Below are 21,783 nucleotides of genomic sequence, written 5' to 3' on the forward strand. Positions count from 1 at the left end.
TTCGAATTTCATTCAAAACCGTCTCATGCTTCAACTCTACCTCTTGATAACGAAAGGGTAGAGAGCATTCGTTTCATTGAACGAGGATGCTCAAGATGATCAAGATGGAGAGTTAGTGGAAACAACGGAAGAGTTGAAGCCGCAACACTGGAATTTGGAGGAAGAAAAATTTGAAGACATTGGAGAATTAGATCAAGAAGAGGATGGTGAGCCTGATATTGAGATGAAGCCACTCCCAAGGGATTGAAATATGAATTCTTGGGAGATGGCAAGACTTTCCCGGTGATTGTTAGCGACGAATTGAGCCCGGAAGAGATGGAGAAGTTGCTGAATTTATTAAAGAAGCACAAAAAGGTGATCGGCTACTTGATTAATGACTTGAAAGGTATTAGCCCCGCTTTTTGCACACATCGTATACAACTCGAGGAGCAATACAAGCTGGTCATAGAGCATCAAAGAAGGTTGAGCCATGCTATGTGTGATGTGGTGAAGAAGGAGGTTATCAAATTGTTGAATGCCGGAATAATATACCCCGTGCCACATAGTGAATGGGTAAGCCCCGTGCATTGTGTTCCAAAGAAAGGAGGACTCATGGTTGTGAAAAATGAGAAGGAGCAATTGATACCGCAAAGAACCATCACGGGATGGAGGATGTGCATCGATTATAGAAAATTGAATAAGGCAACGAGGAAGGATCATTTTCCACTACCATTCATTGACGAGATGCTAGAAAGGTTGGCAAATCATTCACACTTTTGTTACCTTGATGGATACTCGGGATTCTTCCAAATACCTATTCATCCGGATGATCAACATAAGACCACATTTACTTGCCCGTATGGAACTTTTGCATATCGGAGGATGCCTTTTGGATTGTGCAATGCGCCTGCTTCTTTTCAAAGGTGCATGATGGCTATATTTTCATATTTCATAGAAGAGATTATGGAGGTATTCATGGATGATTTCTCGGTGCATGGTACTAGTTTTGAAAATTACTTGGCAAATTTGGAGAAAGTTCTTAAAAGATGTGGAGAGGTTGATCTTGTGCTTAACTGGGAGAAGTGTCATTTCATGGTGAAAGAAGGAATTGTTCTCGGTCATGTTATCTCCGTGAGAGGGATAGAGGTGGACAAAGCAAAGATAGAAATCGTGGAGAAATTGCCGCCACCTACGGACATCAAATCTTTGAGGAGCTTCCTCGGTCATGCCGGATTCTATAGGAGGTTCATAAAGGATTTTTCAAAAATCACCAAGCTATTGACACAACTTCTCCAAAAAGATGTGGAATACACCTTCGATAGTGATTGTCTTCACGCCTTTCGAACACTCAAGCAATCTCTCATAAGTGCTCCTATCATGCAACCTCCGGATTGGAATCTACCTTTTGAAATCATGTGTGATGCAAGCGACTACGCCGTAGGAGCCGTTCTTGGACAAAGGAAAGAGGGGAAGGTAAATGCTATCTACTATGCAAGCAAGACTCTCAATGAAGCCCAAGTTAATTATGCAACAACGGAGAAACAATTGCTTGCCGTGGTATTCGCCTTCGAAAAATTCAGATCATACATAGTAAATTCAAAGGTGATAGTTTATACCGACCATGCAGCAATCAAGTATCTCTTGTCCAAGAAAGATGCTAAGCCACGCTTGATTCGATGGATCCTATTACTACAAGAATTCGATGTGGAGATAAGGGACAAGAAAGGGGCAGAGAACGTTGTGGCCGACCACCTATCAAGGATGAACCATGGAGATGATGGAAAAGAACCTATCGACGACCAAATGAGAGATGATCACCTATACAGAATTCTCGACCAAGAAAGTTGGATGAATGATATAATAAGGGCAATAAAAGGGATGCCCTTGGATCACTTGAACAAGAATACAAAGAAAAGAGTGAGTGCGGAAAGAAGAAAATACTATTGGGATCCACCATACTTATATAGATATGGAGAAGATGGAGTCCTAAGAAGATGCATACCGAGGGAGGAACGTGAAGAAATTCTAAGAAAGTGTCACTCGTCGGGATATGGAGGACATTATGGGCACTTTAGAACTCAAGCTAAGGTATGTGCTAGTGGATTCTATTGGCCCGAGATGCATGAAGACACGAAAATATTTGTTTCGACTTGTCCGAAATGCCAAAGGACGGGGAATATCTCGCAAAGGAATGCCATGCCGTTGAACTACAACTTGCAAATAGATCTATTTGATGTCTGGGGAATCGATTTCATGGGACCATTCGTGAACTCACATGTGTTTGAGCATATATTGGTGATGGTGGACTATGTTTCAAAGTGGGTTGAAGCTATGCCATGTCGGAAGGCATCAACGGAGGAGTCCACACACATGATTAAATCAGTTATCTTCCCTCGATATGGCATCCCGAGAATCTTGATAAGCGATGGAGGAACACACTTCACGGGCAAAGACTTTGGTAAATGCTTGAAGAAATTGGGAATTGAACATAGAGTGTCCACGGCTTATCACCCCCAAACAAACGGACAAGCGGAAACTTCGAACAAGCAATTGAAGGATATTTTAAAGAAGACCGTGATAAAAGGAGGAAAAGATTGGTCGAAGAGACTAGATGATGCACTATGGGCATATCGTACGGCACACAAAACCCTGATTGGTATGACTCCTTATCTATTTGTTTATGGAAAAACATGCCACTTGCCGGTTGAGCTAGAACATAAGGCGTATTGGGCGATGAAGGAGATGAACTTTGATGCGGAAACCGCTGGAATTAAAAGGAGAATCCAAATAAGAGAATTGGAGGAGTTAAGATTGAAAGCGTACAATAGTGCAATAATTTACAAAGAAAGGATGAAGAGATGCTACGACAAGCGATTACAAAACAAGGAATTCAAAGAAGGAGACAAGGTCCTACTCTACAATTCAAGATTCAAACTCTTTGGCAAAGGAAAATTGCAAAGAAAATGGGATGGACCATACGTCGTACACTCGGTTTCACCCACGGGAGCTGTGACAATCATGGATGTGAAAGGCGACCAATATGTGGTGAACGAACAGCGACTAAAGGTATTCTTGGAGCCCGACGTCGTGCCCCTTCATTACATCGACATATATACCATGGATGAGGAACCGGAACGTCAAGCCTAACGACGTTAAGCAAGGGAAGTTTGTAAATATTATCTTTTAGATTTTATTTTTGTAGTTTTATTTTTATTCTGGACGAACTTTGAGTAAAACATAGGCTCATAATTTGTTGGTGGGCACCTCGGAAAAAGTTGGAGTCCAGGGGGCCGAAAAACCCCCTGGGCCGGCCGGCCCAACACCCCTAGGCCGGCCGGCCTGAGCCTCCTCGTGCGCGTCTCGGTCTCGATTTTTGGTAGGTACGAGATAAGGAAATTTTAAACCCGTGTCTTATAGATTTCGCATGCCAAAGACGTAGAGATATTGGACTTCTCATCCAAGTCTTTTCAGGACTTAAATAGGGCGCAATTTAGATCTATTCTCTCATACTTTTCAATCTACACCACCACCTCGTGAGAGACATCAATAATGGCCGTACCAGCGAGCGCAAGAGCCATGATTGCAGCAATGGAGATCAAGGAGAGGGGCATGGCACCTGACACCCCCACGCCAAACCAGCGGATGCCTAGCCCCATCTCGACGACCAGTGCGCCGCCCCTCCTTGTCGAAGCAAAGCGATGTGAAGCGAAGGCCCCTCCGAAGAAATTTAATACCCAAGCATGGATGAGCGTTGGAGGGAAGGGCCCTCTGTGGTGCAAGGAGAAGCTAGCTCAAGCCCAAAGGGTGGTCGTCGTCATCAGCGACGAAGACGAGGGCGAGAAGCGACAAGATAAAGAGCCACCCGCACCTAGGTGTTCCTTGCGCCTTCTCGGAGTTAAAAGGAAAAAAATACATCGAGCACACCCCGGAGCCGAAGGACTATGCGGGGGACAGCGATTGGGAGAGCTACATGAGCCCCGGTTCATGGGGCGCTACCGATCGTGACTACGATGATGATTGGCCGGGGTGATCCGAAGAGGAGAGAAGGGAAGATGACGACCCTTCCGGAGGTGACAGCGGCAAGGAGAAGAAGAAGGACGATGACGAGCCCGAGGACGACGACCCCAACCACGGCGGCCATCACTTCGGGTGCTGTTTCAAGTGCCGCAATGAAATCATGGATCTCCACGCCACCATCGATAGGTGTCACGATCAAATCGTTGCAATGGATCGAAGGATGGACGTCATCGAGCGCTTGGTCGAAAGAGATTACAACTTCCTTCTCTGCGACATAAGGAAGTTATTCGGGATGGTCGGAAATCTACAAAAGCAAGGAGGAGGAGGGCGCCCTAGATGCAATTGCCCTAGGTGCCGTTGAGAACACCGACGAGCGTCACACCCGTCTTTTATATCATTGCGACGAGGACGCCGCATAATCTAAGCTTGGGGGAGAGGTGTGACGGCTCGTAGATTGAATTTTGTTAGTCTTTGTTTAGACGAAAGTTCGTCGTGTGGATGTCTTTATTTTTGTTTGTGTGAGAGTCATATTCTAGTGTTGTGTGCTTTATTTTTCGCATGTGTGAGAGTGAGTCTTAAATTAGTGTTGAGTCATGAAAACAAAATAAAAAGAGTCTTTGTTTTTTGTTGGATCGTGCAATTTTATTTATTCATTCAGTTTTACTTTATTTTCTTTAAAGCAATTGTTCATGAGTGTTGTCATGCAAATTAATTCTTATTTGTGGAGCTTAGTAAATTATTCGTCCATGTTAATACCCACACTTGAGCTTTGATCTAGCGCTTGGTTTTGATTACGCTTGCGAGTAAGGCATGATTTGGAGGACTTTAATTTCATAAAAATAATAAAACCCCTACAAACATAAGGTTGATCAAGTTCTTGACAAGTCGAGAGTAAAAATCCTATCATCCAAAAGCTATATTCGTTCCACCATAAGCATTGGATGTGCATTGAGTTGAGTTAGGATTTCTTTCTCTTGGGTAATTTCGAGCAATGATCATGTCCGTATTTTTCATCTCTGAATTGCTAGCCCCGTCAATATTCGATAATGAGAATTCTTCATTGGAACAACTCATGAAATCTACCAGATTCCAAAATCCAAACCTGAGATTATCTTGTTTATTATCCTCTTCCTTGACCACGACCCAATTATGAGGATATGTTCTGTTCCTGCGCATGAGTTGTATAAAAAATAATTTTGGGATGAAGAAAGGAAGGAGTACTGGAAAGACGGACCGAATCCGACCTGGGAAAGCCCCAGGCCGGCCGGCCTACACCCCTTGGGCCGGCCGGCCTAGGCCCCTGTGGCCTCGGCTCGGGCTCCAAAAATTCAGGGAGCCACTTTGGAGATTTGCGTATCTATGTTTTATAGAAAGTGTCCTATGAAAAGGTTCGGAAAAGAGAAGGAAAATTCGGGAGAAAGAAAGAAAAGAAAAAAATAAGAAGAGGAGAAAAGAATAAATGAAGGGATTCTATGGTTAGAGAAGTGCAAAGAGATATCACCTTGTTATTTGAACAATATCCTCAATTCCAACCATGTGCAATCCGACAACGAGGACGACGCTTGTGCCTTGAAGTCAATCTTTTTGTATGCCTTTGCACATGTCCACCATTCTAAATTTTCTTACCCTTGAACCCCTTACATTATGGAGAAACTCTCATGATCATTGGCTCGGAAGGTAAGCAATCATTAGAAGGTTTTTTTAACTTGACAATATATGTATATACTTTGCTAGCCTCACCTATAGCCCCACTTTATACTTGAGAGACTTTTGGGAGATGAGAGTTTGAAATAATAATAGGATAGCCACTTATATCGAGAGACATGAAAGGACTTGTGCAAGAATTTTTGGTCTAACCTTTGTTGCAGGGTATTTTGCTTCTAAAAACTAAAAAAAAGAAAGGAAAAAACCTCCAAGGATGGCAAGAAAAGCAAGTGTTGTCAATATTCAAGTTGCCGGTTAAAGGTAAGAGTCGTGGAGTAATATTAGATGAGTTTTAAACACCCATGATATGTTTATCCTCGCTGCTCCTCTGACCATTGTTTGAAGAAATATTGTTAGACTTGTTTGCATAAGTAAATTTTGCAGTTTGAGAACTCTCGAGCAACCCATGGAAGGACTTGATGATTTGATTTGCTCGAGGACGAGCAAAAGCTAAGCATGGGGGGAATGTTGGCACTCCTTAAGTACCCATTTTGTTATACAATTAGGAGAGGTTTTGGTAAATTCTTCGGGATGATTCATGTACTAACCCGCCACTTGGCACCCGAACTTGACCGTTTTCGATTTTGTCCTGGATTTTGGAGCATGTTGTATTTTGGCAGGAAATTGGACATTTTCGGAGATGTTTCGACGCATGGTCACAACTGGGCTAAGATGAGGAATAAGGAGAAGAACCCGCACGCGAAAGATGGAGCCGAGAGGGGCCAAAAAGAGCCCAGGCCGGCCGGCCTGGAGCCCTTTAGGCCGGCCGACCTAGCCCGTTCCGAGGCCCAATCGGCCTCAATTTTCTTCAGCGCGAAGTATTCGTCAACCCTAGCCTGTGTTTTACCAAAACCACCGACCATATCCGCCTATAAATACCCCGAAGCCACCGTCAAAGAGGAGAATCGAGAGGGGGATCAGGGAGGAAGCATCTAGGGACGATTTCCAGAGATCCATTCGAGTTAGACACAAGAGAAAGGCGACATCGGAGGCCTCATCGTCCCTCGGCGCCGCTACAAGTTGGAGGATAGCAAGGGATCCATCCCTTGCCGGAGATTTCATCACCATGATCGACTACGTTTCGCCTAGCTTCATGGGGTAAAGTCCTCATTTGTTCATGGGGTTGTAAGGAGATCTTGACTTGTAATTGCCGAATCCTTTATGAGATTGATCTATCACGATTCTTGTTGATGATGCTTTGATGTTTAATAGTTCGCGACTTGGCTTTGGGTTTGCTTTGCTCTTGCATGGTTTACTTAGATTACATCAACTATCGTGTTCTTGTTGATTCGTTACCGATTGTCCTCGTGTAGTGACAGTATGCGGGAGGGAAAGGTTTTGATCTTGGAACACACCTTTGGTAGATTAGATCCGTTCTTCGTTGCTTGGCGATTACATCTCTAGTGATCCTAGACCCTATGGATAAATGCTCTTCATATCTTGTGCACACATCTATCATTGCTCACTAGTCTAGATTAGATTAGTTAGATTAGATCTATTTCACACTCGATCACTCAATATAGATCTTTTACCAACATCATTAGTGCTTAGTTAAGCATAGTAATACACTTGTTCTGTGGATTGATAAACCTTGGGGGAATACTCTAAGGGAAAAACTAGACGATCCGTGCGCTTGCGGTACGTAAATTGGCGCTCTAAGGAGCGTCAACAGTGGCCGATATGACATGTATCGCCCTTAGATCAAAAATCAAATTTAGAACAATGGTTCGAATTTGATTTACATTTTCTGTTCGATTTTGGATCGCGAAGATGTGTTGGTTTGTTCAGTGCAATGATTGCAAGATAAAAATTAACACAAAGCACAGTGAAGACAGAAAGCAGAAGCGAAGCGGAGGAAGCCAGTCCATTGATTATATTTACAAATGAGCCGGATAGGCTGTTACATTTTTTACAACCTAATCCGACTCTACTCCGAAGAGGTTGCTGACAACCCCGTCCAAGCTCACGACGGCCACAATGGTGTCGGCGGCAAGGCTGAGGTCATCAACCAGCTCATAGAAGGCGTCCCGCGCCGCACCCCGCTCGGGGAAGACCGGTTCCCACTTTCGGTAGTCCGCCCCGGACATGTGGGAGACGACGGCGATGGCCCTGGCTGCGCCCGTGTGGACCCCATGCTCGGTGACCTCCGTGACTGCGGGCCGGGACGTTCCAGGAGGCGTGCGGCGATGGTGCTTCCCCTCACGTTCACCGAGTCTATAGGCTACTCGGGAGGCTTCCAGGAGGGTCTGGACCTGCGACTCCAAGTCTGGGAGGTGGAAAGATTAGAGCAGAAACTTGGAGAATCTCACCAGAGGAGGCATGGCCAAGAGGACTCACTTGCGACCTTGGTGTCGGCGTTGGTGAGATGGCCGCGGATGACGACCTGATCCGTCTGTGCACGGTCGAGGTCAGTAGCGGGCTTCGGCGAGTTGGCGGAGGAGGTCGCGGATGTAACCCTGGGTGCCCTCATCCAGGTTCTGGAAGTTGGCAGGGAGCTCAACGGCGGTGTCTCTGCGAAGATGAGAAGATGGTCAGAAGCAGATCTGAGATGCGGCATTGACAAAAAAGGAACGGCTGTCTTACCCGAGGCGAGGACGGAGCGGCGGAGGAGCACCGGAGGAACCCTCGCCGGCGCGCTTGTTGCTGGCCATTTTCTCGGGAGAGGAAGGAAAGGCTAGGGTTTTTGGAAGAGCTTGAGGAAGAAGAAGGCAAAGGGAGCTCTGGCCGATAGAGAAACTACAGTGTCGATGGGGTAATTTATAGCCCAAGATGGGGGAGATGAATCGGCTGCGTGCGCCGGTGCAGCCTTTACTCCTGGGTCTAATTGAGGGACATATGGGTAAAAAGATGGAAGGTGAAGGGTTGAGGGCAAAGAAGAGATTTTCATTCGCCACCCTGCGTGGGAAGCGAGACGACAGTAAGTGAAGAGACCGTTCGGCAGCGTAATCATGACAAGGCTTAATTTCAAAGTAAAAAGGATGTTTTTACTCCGAAATTAGGGGGCATATGTTGACACCGGATTTTGGCACGTGTCAAGGAAGAGTGTTGCAAAGGAGAAAAGGTTCTGCATCGTACGATCGTTGGATTTGGAGAGGAGATCGTGTGCCACGATCAAAGATCTTGCTGACCGTAGAAGAGGAAGTTGACCAGATATTTTGGCTTCGGTTTGGTAAGAGTTATCTTATTTTTAGAATACTTTTTGTTCCTAAGATAGAATCGTGCTTTGCCATAATCGGCTAGGATTGTGTTAGCATGGGGTATAAATATGAGCCCCCAGTTATTGTAAAGTTTGATACACATCCAACAAACACAAATTTACTCTACTTGCAATTTACTTTCTCGTCAGCGGCTTTGCCATCTTTTTCTTTTCCGTGAGTTCTTTCAAGCTGATCAAGGACGTCTCACATTCGAGCGACTTGGTTTGCTGGTAAGTCTTCGTTTACCGAGTAAATCTGAGCTTTAGCTTTCGGGCGCATCGCTGTGGCTTCGTTCAGATCTATTCAAAATTTATTCGAATTTATCTAAGCTTTGATCTCGGGCGCATCGCTGTTTTCTCATTTAGATTCATTCACAAACTATCCGGCTTAGTGATCTATTTAATCGGCTGTAAGCTCTTTGTTTATCACGACAAACTTTGTAAAGCCGATTAGATTGATCATAAGCTTAGCTTTGTCCAGATCTATACATTCGTGGGTTTGTACACTGTTATCTGGCACGTGTCGGCTTTAGATCTAGCCGTCTATTTGCTTATCGGCATCGACAGCTCATTGCAGATCCTTCGTAGATTGATTTTATTACACATTTATCATGCCCGATCTATCGTCGTCTTCTATATCGGCAGGGCCTTGCCGATACTCCGCGTAAGAGTGATTCGGAAATCCAGCCGATACACTCTTGAATTTGACGGTTTGCTATTTCCTTGTCAATTTATAGGTCAAATTGACTGGCACGCCTTGGTTCAAATCAAGTGCAGTCCGGGCTTGGCGTACGGGGCTCCTGGGTTTGGTGTGTGATCATCTCGCGTCAACAAAACTGAAATGAAGATGATGCAAAGAAGACACAGCGATTTGTTTTACTTAAGTTCGGATTCACCCTGTGCACCCACGTGTGAATCCTACTCTCCATTGAGGAAGCTTATGGCGACCGCAAGGTCAAGCTATCTCCTCCTTCCACTATATGACCATGCGCCCTCGTGGCACAAGATCGCTGGTGCAACAAACTTGTCGTTGCTCACCACAATCTTGGGAGCTAGCCGGTGATGCCTAACCGTCTAGGAGGCTTCACTTTCAAGAGTAACAAATGCTTCAATTAAGTTGGCCGACGCAACCACAAGTGGTCAAGCTAGGGATGTTTCTCTCTTGCTCAAATGCTCTCAAAGAGTGGTCTCACTGAACCCAACTAAAGGATTCAACAAGAATCAAGCAACTCTCACAAAGATATGTTGGGGAGGACTTCACTAGTGCTCACAAGGCTCTGAAAGATGTTCTGAATGGAATGGCATTAGCACCCACGCATGGGTGAAGTCATGGGGTATAAATACCCCTCTCTCAAAAACTAGCCATTGCCCCTGTCAGTACCAGACCGGTCATACCGGTCAATTTGAATTTAGGAAGAGTTAGTTCTCTTAGGCTACACTCTCTAGGGACTGCTATGAGCATCCTCCTTGATAGTACATACCTATACTGAAGTGCAAAAATAAAATATACAAACATCACTTGAGCTTCTCATCATGATCATGCCGACCTTTTGAGCTTCTCATCATGATCATGCCGACCTTTCTTCAACCAATACCCTAAGAGCATCAACTTCTTCAATTCATTGAGCATACCCGCTTTGAGCTAGTGACTTTGAATCTTCCATTGCATAGAAATGAAATCCATTATTGATTCACAAGTCACCTTCTTTAATCAAGTAATAACACTCTTCAATATAGAGCTCTCCATGACTCTAGGATCTCCGACCTTTGACCCATATCGGTTTCCTTGCTCCTCCAAGCCGTCGCTTGCGTAGCCTCTTGAAACACGCCTCTCGGTCTTCTACCTTTATCCTAGCCGTCCACTTTGAACTCTCATTGATTTATGTCATGCATGAAATCTTCTTTGTTAATTTGAATCCTCAGTTCAATCTCATATGCAAGCTTTCCAATTTGGGACTTTATATATATGCATAAACTCATGTTGATTGCTTTGGCCCAAAAACTATCCGGGGTCTTGTACTCATCAAGCATGGTTCTTGCAGCTTCAATCAAGGTTCTATTCTTTCTCTCCACAATGTCATTTTGTTGAGGAGTGTATGGAGCGGAGAATTCATACTTGATTCCTTCTTCATCAAGAAATTCTTCAACATTTGTGTTCCGGAATTCCGAGCCATTGTCACTTCTAACATTCTTAATCTTCATTTTATATTCATTTTGGGCTCTTCTAATGAATTTCTTGACTATCCCTTAAGCTTTACTCTTATATTGCCAAAAGAACACCCAAGTGAAGCGGGAAAAATCATCAACAATTATAAGACCATATTTGTTACCACCAATTCTTATATAAGCGATAGGTCCAAACAAATCCATGTGTAGAAGCATTAGAGGCCTTATTGAGGTTAGCATGTTGTTGGCGGGATGTGGATCACCAACTTGTTTTCAGGCTTGGCAAGCGCTTCACAACCTATCTTTCTCAAAAACAACATTTGTTAGCCCAAGGATGTGCCCTTTCTTTTGAAGCTTGGCCAAGTTCTTCATTCCAATATGGGCTAGTCGGCGATGCCATAGTCAACCCATGTCGGATTTTGCCACCATACAAGTCTTGGGCTCAACCTTTTCTGTTGAAAAGTCTACAATATAGACCTTGCCCTTCAATTGACCCGTAAAGGCAATAGAGGAATTTTCCCTTTTAAAGATGGTCGCACCCTCATTAGTAAAGAGACAATTGTAGCCCATTCCACAAAGTTGTGAAACTGACAACAAATTGTACCCCAAAGTTTCGACAAGAGAAACATTGATAATTGAATTGTCATGAGCTAAGGCAATCTTACCCAATCCAATTACCTCACCCTTGCTATTATCTCCAAAGACAATTGTTTCCTTTGGAATGTTGTCATATTCAATCGAGGTGAACAAATTCTTCTCTCCGGTCATATGATTTGAGCATCCACTATCAAGCAACCAAGTGGTGCCACCAGAGGAATATTCCTACCAAACAAATTATGCGTGGAATTTAAGTACCCAAATAGATTTGGATCCTTGTAGGTTAGATAGATACATTTTTGGAACCCACACAATCCTTAGAATCTTCTTCTTTGTGTAGGCACCAACATACTTGACCACGATTTTACCATTGTGGTCCATTGTCACCATGTAATCCGATGTATAGCTTGGTGAAGGCTCATGCACGGTGTTCTTGTGCTTGATGGGAGTCTCTACTTTCTTCTTGGCTAAAGTAGAGATCAAGAGGGTCAATCCATGTGCTATGTCCATTAATTCACCAAGATTACCACCCTTGGTGAAAGAAAAGACTTCCTTGCCTTTGACCACCTTTCTCTCATTTACCTTTGCTCCCTTGTAATGACCGAACCCATCCTTTATGGTAGGATATCTACCATCCTTGTAGATGGCTTTGGACTTGGGCTTTACATTACCTTCATAGCCATTCTTGACTATCATGTTGAGCCTCTTGATTTCACAAACCTTGGCCTTGATCAATTCTTTTAGCTTTGCCAAGTTAGCAACACAAGTTTGTACATCAATTTTATAACATTTTGAGCAACCTTCACTTGTGGAGACATTGGAGTTGGGAATTGCCTTGGAATGGGTTTTTGTGCTTTCCCAAGGATATTATAGTTCACTTCAAGGTCTTTGTATTTGACCATCAAGCTTGATAAGATATCTTGAAGTTCACCATTTGTGGCCTTTAGGGAAGCTAGAGAATCACTAGCCATTGTGTTCTCCTTCATCAACCTCTTGTTAGAGTCATTGGCCAAAGACAAGTCAATAGACAACTTCTCTATTTTAGCTTCTTCCTCGGCAAGGGACTTCTCTAATGCAAGGTTTCTCTCCTGTTCTTGGATGAGCAAGTCTTCTTGCCTATCGAGTGTCTCTTTTTTTCTCCAATTTCTCCATAAGCTTTTTAATTTCTTTAAAACCTTTCTTACCAAATTCTTTGATCATATAATCTTCATGTTGTTTTTCTTAATTCTCAAAATCATTTTCTACATTACTTGATGTAGAGGAAGGATGAGAAGAGGAGGAGGATGTTGCTTGTACCCTGTTGCCTCTTGCCATGAGGCAAAAGTGAGTGTCATCCTCATCATCGGAGATCTTGTTAAAGAGTCATCTTGTGGTCTTAGGTATGGCAAGAGATGCCATTCCTTCCTTGTTGGAGCCTTCATGACTTGACTCCCATTCTTCGCCAACATGAGCATGACATTGATATCTTTTCTTGAAGTCCTTGCTCTTCTCCTTGTACTTCTTCTCTTCCTTCTCTTTGTTCTTGAGTTTTGGACAATCGACGATCTAGTGGTCCAACTCCTTGCACTCATAGCATCTTCTATGGTTTGGCTTCTTCTTGTCATACCCATCCTTCTTGTGAAATTTCTTCTTCATGAATTTCTTGAAGTTTCTCATGACAAGTGCCATTTCTTCATGGGTTGATCCCTCATCACTTGAATCATCTTTGGTTGACTTGAGGGCCTTGGAGCTTGATTCAACCAGAATGCTTGGGGTTGCATTGAGTGCAACACTCTTGGTCACTTTGTGGCTAAGTGATTTTGCCACATCTCTCTCAACCAATTCTTGATGAAGAATCTCACTAAGAAGTTGATTTGGTGTCTTTGTCTTGAATTTTGGATCTCTTCAAATCATCGTTGCAAGGGTTGGATTTCTTGGAGTGAATGCTCTAAGCAACTTCTTTGTAACTTTATGATCATCTCACTCGGTGCTTCTAAGATTGGCAATATCCGAAACAAGAACCATGAGCCTCTCATACATTTGAGTCACGGTCTTATCGTCATTCATGACAAAGTGCTCAACCTCTCCTTGCAACAAATCCATCTTGCCTTCATAGACTTGATCCGTTCCCTCATGAGCTTCCTTCAATGTATCCCAAATTTTTTTCGCAATCTCAACATTACGGACTTTGTTGAATTCCTGGATACAAAGTGAGCCGATGATGACTCTTACGGCTTGCGCATTGCGGAAGTAGTCTTGTGCTTGTTCGGCCGTAGGCACACCATTGACGGGTGGAGTCACACCTACACACACAGCCTCCCATACCGAAGGGTGAAGCCCGTAGAGGTGTATTTTCATATCAAAGGCCCACTTCGGATAGTCCGTACCATCAAAATACGGAGCACGTCCTAAGTTGATGGATTGAAATTGAGAAGAGGAATATTGTTGTTGCTCATAGTTGTGAGGAACTTGATGCATGTCGAAGAAAGGGTGCTTCTCCTTTTCTTCCTTCATTCTTTTCTTCATCAATTTCCTCGCCTTCTTTTCAATCTTTTCTTTCATCTTTTCTTTTCTTCTCCTTCTAGCTTCCGACATCTCGCCTTTATCCTCATCACTTGAGCTTGATTCTTCGCTTGATCCCACATCATGGATGGAGGGAGGCAGGCTTCCGGAGAAGGGGTTGTAGGAGCTTCTGGCAGCTCCGGTATTGACGACCGGCGGAATGGTCGCCACATCTTGCGCAGCAACTATGGTGGCGTCGGCGCCGTCCCCGCTTTGAGACATCGTTATCCCTTAGCGGTTAAGCCTTAATCAAGAGATTAGGCTCTGATACCAATTGAAAGGACCTTGGTGACTCCTAGAGGGGGGGGCGAATAGACGAACCTGAAAAACCTGAAAATTCTTTGCAGCGGATTAGTCTGTCGGAACTTCTGACCCTATGAAGGAAGTTCCAACAAGGATAATAATTTGAACGAATTCAAAAGTTTTTAGATAAATATGGAATTGTGTTTGAACTAAAAGTTCACAAATATGTCATGGAGCAACCCGCAAGTGAACTTGTACAAGGAAACACTACACAAGAGTAGATCGGGACAAAACAAGTACAAGAGTCAACTAGAACAAGATATGAATATGAAGAACGAGTGACACACGATTTGTTCCCGAAGTTCACCCCCACAAAGGAAGGTACGTCTCCATTGAGGAGCTCACAAAGAGCCGGGTTGCCCTATAACCCTTTTCCTCACCCAATCAACCACTTAGGAGGATTGAGCACTTACTAGCACGTGTCCACAAAGGACGGGGTGATACAAGCTTCCTGAGGCGCTCACACATGAGAGGGCGCTCTACGGGCGACACCAAACTGTCTAGGAGCAAGCTCCAAGAGTAACAAACATGAATCGAAAGAATGGAGATGCTCTTAATGTGCTCAAGATGGTGGTGGCTGCTCACACAAGTTAAAGCTCAAGCTCACACTCGAATCTTGCTCTTATCCAAGCCCTAACTTGAATCAACTGAAGGATTTGCTCGAGTGAATGGAGAGAGGTTTTGGAGGCTCAAGAGTGTGTTCAAGTCGGGAGAAGCAGCAACAAATGAAAGGGGCGCTGAGGGGGTATAAATACCCGAGCCCCAAAAACTAGCCGTTACTGGGCGTTTTATGCACTTATCGGAACTTCCGACACTAGTTCGGAACTTCCGATGTGTTAGACAGGAATTTGCCCGAGAGCCCTTTGACAGAACTATCACAGAAGTTCCGAAGGTGGTCGGAACTTCCAACCCCACGTCGGATCTTCCGACAGAGTGAATATCTGCTGGCCGAGAGGGTTTTCACGGAAGTAACAGTGAACATCCGAGGGGGGGGGTCGGAATTTCTGACCCCATGTAGGAACTTCCGACCCATGCAATTTTTGCAGGGTAAAGGCTGTGGAGTGAGTGTTGTGATTCGAAAGATTTTTGTTAATTCTTCCAAGCACATGAGCATCTCCACACTACCTTTCCGTGTCCCTCTTAATAGTACGATGATCCTATATGCAAATTCAAAGTAGAAAACTATAAAAGATCCTCATTGAAGCTCAACCACGTCTCTTTAGCAAATATGGTGTCGTTAATTGCTCTTTCTTATTTCAATGATTTTAACTACTGCTCATAACTCAATAAACGCATTACCTTCTTAATTGTGTGTTATTATCATTAAAACCCACTTAGGGGGCTAAATGCACTTACATTGATCCACCGCTAAAAAACTAGACGTTCATAAAATCTTTTTTTTGTAGTGAGCGGGTCCCAATGAAGATGACACCAGTGACCAGGGGGCAAATCCAGGATTCGAAGTTAAGGTGGCCTAAGCCATGTTTATTGCAAAATAAAGTGACCCTATGAAGGAATGCAACCTACCCATCTGCCCTCAACTGCTGCATTCTATTTTTTGCCACACTAATAAGTGAAATTGCATTGAAAAAATCTTGATCTCTTCTTTGCAAACACTCTTACAACTCATTTGTGTATGTAAGAATTGTAACCATCAATTGTACACGAAGACAAAGTTTAATGACTCCAACACCCTGACCATAATGTGTATTTTCGGCCAATCACCCTTTGTGAAGTATCTTCCCCAAGACGTATGAGTACATCACAGATTGTTGGATACATATAAATAATATTGACAACCGTTTTGTAATGAGCGCTCCACCCAGTCTCACTAGGCCTAGCTGCCGCTGCATCGTTCTTCTTCGCTTCATGTTTCCGAAAAGAGCGCAATATCTCCCTATTTGATCTTTTCATGTCTCAACTTTCAAAAATCCTGCAATAAAATGATGCAAGAAGTTATAAATTGAAATATGTAATTCTTAATCTTACCATGGTTAATCGGCTATCAATCTAAAACTAGTAGCTATGAGCCTACGAATTGCAAATTTGTAATGATGTTATCATGTAGTGCAACACAACAAGCTACTCCCTCCATTCCAAATTATAAGTCATTCCAAGAATCTTGAAGAGTCAAACCATCTCAAAGTTTGACCAGAATTATAGAGAGAAACACAAAGATTTATGACATCAAATAAATATACTATAAAAATATAACTAACAAAGAATCTAATGATATTTAATTAGTACCATAAATGTTATTATATTGTTGTATAAATTTGGTCAAACTTGACAAATTTTGACTCTCCAAGATTCTTGGAATGACTTATAATTTGGAACGGATGGAGTAGTTGCCTAATTACCTTGATGGGCTATTTGAACAACAAACGGCGGAGGAGATCGACGATGGCGGCAGCCGGTAGCTACCAACTTCCCAGACGCGGATAGTAGCTAGCTAGCTCCAGCTGCTTCCGCCGGCCACCGCGGCGCTGCCCCTAAACCAGCGCGGGCGTAGACCAGGGCAGACTGTAGCCGCAGGCGTAGGCGTTGCGGACTGACTCTGCGAGCTGCTGCCGCCAACCGCCAAGTGCGAGACGCTGAGATGGGGTTCGAAGATGGAGAGACTGAGAGACGGGCAGTGATGGACGAGAAATACCTGCAGCTGTTCGGCTGTGCATAAGTGGTTGGAGCTCTACTAGAACTGTCTCGCCGCTCTACCTGTCACTCGCCGCCAGTGGCCTCAGCCGGCTCCAGCAGCAGCTTAAGCCCAACCACTTATGCTGAGCCCAACAGGTGGGTGGGCCGGCGCTCACCCTTTGGCTCTGCGCCGTGCGAGTGACTCCAGCTGGCTGTCTCCGCCAACATACTTAGTCCTGGGCATAATTTTCCGAACCCGAAATCCGAACCTGAATCTGAAATACCCGAACCTGAAATACCCTATCTCTATTTTGGGTAGGACTTTGAGAAACTTGAATTAAATTTGGGTAATTCGGGTATACATCCCCGGTACCCGAATTATCCGAAATAAACAAGTGGCCCACGACTGTAGCCCATCCCCAATCGGCAGCCCAGTAGCCAGACCTAAAGTGAAGCCCACAAAGCCAACCACCACCACCCAGGTCCAGCCATAGACGTATCCCCACCAGGCCAACCCTTCCGCACACCCAGCCACCACCAGCAGCAGGATCCCGAGCGGCCGACGCACCGCTACCGCCGCCTGCAGCTCGTCGCCCTTAGCCTGCCGCGCGGCCACTCGATGACTGCCGTTGCCTAGCGCCGCTCGCCCCTTGCCGCCCTGGCCCTGCGTGGCTGCGTGGCAGGCCGACAGCGCCCCTCACGGCCTTGCCCCTCGCCCAGCGCGTCAGCCTGCAGCTCGCAGCGCCATGCGCCCCTCGCCGGCCAGTTGCTCCGCACGACCGCACCGCACCTGCGCATCCAGGGCTTGACGGCGCCACGCCTAAGACCCTGACCATTGGCAATAGCTCGAGTGCTCGACGAAGATTGCAATCACAGATCGGGTAAATGGGATTATCTGATATCCGAACCCGAATTTTCGGGTACCCGAAATTTCGAGTAATTCTTATTTCGGGTAGCAATTTTCATTACTCGAAATTTCAATTACCTGAATTACCAGACTCGAATTACCCATATTACCCGAATGCCCAGGCCTAAACCTACTATTCATTATTAAATGTGTTTAATATCTTCAACTTATATTAGATTAAATATAGGGTTTCTGATTTGGTAACTAGGGATTGGTCCAACTGCTTGTTTATGTTCTCATGATTCCACCAGAGAAGAGCAATTCTCACGCCGGTCTCGTACTACTGCCGCAAAAATAGAATAAAATAAAAATTGCCATGAAAATATGGTGGTGATATAAGCTAGTTTATTTCCCTTTCTTCTACTTAACTAGATTCATGACCGTGCATTGCTACGGGATACAATAGATTTATATTACAATACACTCTTATAGTGCAGGAATAACAACAGGTAATGTTGCGCATAACTATCCATCTACGAACTAAATCTGCATAGCCGCACTCTAATTCGCATTCAAAACCCATGAAAAAATACAGTCCTTTCAATGCTATCATGAATAATAGAAAAAAAACATACATACACAGATCGTTGTTTCGGCACCATGTAAATAATTTTTTACCAAAAAACCAAAACCTTAGCGGACGTACTAAAAATTTAGCTAATACATTCAGGTCCAGATTTGATGACAGTCTAATCACATATTTATTTTCTAAGAATATAGTTGAATGCATACATGCATTGCAACGGGTAAAAACTGTCATTCCAATTTGCATTGTATAATTCTATATTTACATGATAGAATTAGCATGGATAATTTTTTGGTTCAAGAAAGCTAATACAAATTTCAATTATATGAACCACTACGATAAAATACAACCTACCTTAGTTTGCTCAGAGGCATCCAACCGTCTTTGAGCAAACGTTACTTTTACATTTTTCAGAGGCAGTTGCCTACCCACCTCCTTTAATCGAATAGAAAAAACAGAAAAAAATGGAAAAAGCCTGCCGAGCCCATCACGGGTCCCCCGAGCCTATTGGCCACCGCTGCCGCCCGCGCGGCCGTCGCCGCCCGCCTGATCCGGTGTCATGCCCGTGGAAGAGGAGCGCCTGAGGGAGAGAGGGAGAGAGGGTTGGGAGACAGAGAGAAACGACTGCGAGAGGGAGTAGTGAGCAGGGAGGGAAACACTAACTCGTGTTTATATACTCCAGGTGATATATCAAGTCGAGATGGGCTATTTGGGCTCCGAGATGGGGCCAGTGTTAATTGAGGCAGGCCTTATAGAAATCCCCACCTCGGCTAATTTATTAAACGAGGTGTTTACATTATAAAAACCGCATCGGTTAATAGATTTAATGTCTATTAACCGAGACAGACATTTTAAATCGTTCGTCTCTGTTAATCGATTTTTGCGAGGTGATTTTTTTGTAACCGCCTCGATTAATGAAAAATGACCGCTTCAATTAGTCGTAAGCATTAACCGAGGCGGTTTAAAATTATGCTCGCCTCTGAGGGCTTTTTTTAAAGGTCATAATTAATGTTTTTTTAGTAGTGAATGCATCTAGTTTCCCGTCCAATGTCCCGGCCAAAAGATATACGCATATGTGAATATCAAATTGAACAGCATCTAGATCGTACTACATACATAAAGGCTAAAATAAACATACTATAGTAATTGGAGATCTGAACCGAAAGCTTCCTACGAAAGTTAGATGCACAAGCTGTCAAGAGAAAGAGACAATATGAGCAATCTAAATTGCATTTTAGTATTTCACGCATTCACTTGTCCGTACGTTTCTACCTTTCTCCTTTGGCCAGACCTCACACAACACATAGGCAAGATTAAGGCATTTCATCAAATGTTTTGCGGGCACAAACAATGAAACGGTACAGCAGCGGAGCAAACAACATCAACAGCGACACCAGTGACACAATCAATCAAGCACAAGGGGGGCACTGCACCAAAGAGTCAATTAGTTAGAGGCCCAAGCAATCACTGAAATGTTACACTACAATGGTAGCTTTATTGGTGCAGCAGCTTACCATGCATAGCGTCCGACAGGGTCGAATCACAGCTACCTCTCTCCGCTGCCGCCGCTGACAAGAGGTGCAACCAGGACTCGAGCTTCTTCCGGCTGTGGAAGAAGGCGGCGCTGCCGACGTGCCAGGCGCCAGAGCCTGGAGGGCAGCCCACGCGGCGGCGCGCGGCTCGCACCACATCCCGCGGCCGTCCATCAACCGAGGCACGCAGCGGATCTACGTCCACCTCAACACACTCCGCTACATGCTCACCCACATCAAGGCCTTCGACGCCTCGCTCTCGTCCTCGTCCTCCTTCGCCGTGGCCGAGGTCATCGCGCTCCGGCTCATCTTCCTTGACTCGCGGAACTCCCTTTACCAGGGCCTCTACGCCCGCGGCGTGGGCGACGCGCGCATCTGCCCGGCGCTCCGGCTGCTGAAGCAGAACCTATCGTTCCTGGTCACCTTGTGTTGGTGCTGAAGGACCGGGCGCAGCCGGTGGCGGTGCGAGAGGTGATGCGGGCCACCTTTGAGGCGTTCCTGATGCTGATGGTGATCCTCGCCGGGGGCCGCGCGGTGCACAGGGGCGCGGCGGGGAGAGGTCCCAGTCGGATGTGCGCAGGAGCGGCGGCGCCAGAGCGCGCAGGCCGGCGATTTGGGAGGGTGGATTGCAGGGGAGGAGAGAGGAGGTGGGGGAAAGGAAGATCAGGGCGAAGGGAACTCAGGGATGTGCTCACCCACGGCGGACCAGGACGGGGACGGACGAAATCCTATCGCCGGCGCCGGGTTCGGGAGCTGCTCGTGGCGGCGATGTTCCCGCGGACGGCAGGCGGCGGCGGGGTGCGGCAAAACGGATGTTGTAGCGCTCCAATTCGGTGGCTGAAGGTGCCGTGGCGGCTGTCTTCTTCTCCGGCGTGCTTGCGCTGCTGCGTAGGGGACAGAGCGGCGGCGCGTCCGTCGCACAACCGGTGCTGGCTTTATGATTTCTGGTGGCGGAGCGTGGTACGGTAGGGGGCCGAGATTATCGGTCGTTTGAAGCGGACGGGTGGTTAGGGATTCAAACGGACGAGCGTGGATTCGAAGAGGCGATCAGGAACCGTCCGAGGCTGGACGAAGCGGGGGTCGCACCCAGCGACGTACGACGCAAAGCGGCGTCCCGCTTAGGGAATTTTTAGGAGTAGATAGAGAATAGGGAATTTTTAGGAGTAGATAGAGAAGAGATACGTCCAAATTTCTCACATGAGTAGTACCGTAGTAGTATATATATAGATATACATATATAGCTACAGATTACAGATAGATATACATATAATTAGATATGTAGTATGCAGATAGAATACTAGCCTAGAGAGTAGAGATATATATCCTAGAGATATATATAGCCTAGAGATATATTCTGAATCAATTAAATTTATGAAGAAAATTCCGCACTGCTTGCCTGTACACAATTAAAAAGAAACAAAAAAATGAGCCATCCGGGCCCGGCAAACCCGCAGCCGTTTCCAGTCAGGGTTGCATGACAAGCGTGGCCACATTCTAGGCCCGCATGTCAGGCTCCCCCCTCCGTTCCACTGGCTGGCAAAAGGAAACGAGGGAGAGCGCAGTGCCCAGAGCAGCCGACGAGGAGCCTCCACCTTTCCGTTTCCTCACCCCACGTCGCAGCGCCCTGCAAAACTCGCCCCCCGCCTGTCCTTTCCCCGTCGCGCTCAGATCCACCGGACGT

The 21,783-nt window shown here is 45.4% G+C and overlaps 1 long non-coding RNA gene across 1 annotated transcript; it reads right to left on the reverse strand.

Moving 5' to 3' along the window:
* Positions 1-19,784: 19,784 nt before the first annotated feature.
* On the reverse strand, positions 19,785-21,213 carry LOC120691710. The gene is made up of 2 exons (XR_005682361.1): positions 20,085-21,213; positions 19,785-19,997 (listed from the first exon to the last, which is right to left on the reverse strand). It is a non-coding gene; the product is annotated as an uncharacterized LOC120691710 (long non-coding RNA).
* Between the last annotated feature and the right edge of the window lie 570 nt (positions 21,214-21,783).

This window comes from Panicum virgatum, chromosome 9N, assembly GCF_016808335.1.
Source record: "Panicum virgatum strain AP13 chromosome 9N, P.virgatum_v5, whole genome shotgun sequence".
Classification (NCBI taxonomy): domain Eukaryota; kingdom Viridiplantae; phylum Streptophyta; class Magnoliopsida; order Poales; family Poaceae; genus Panicum; species Panicum virgatum.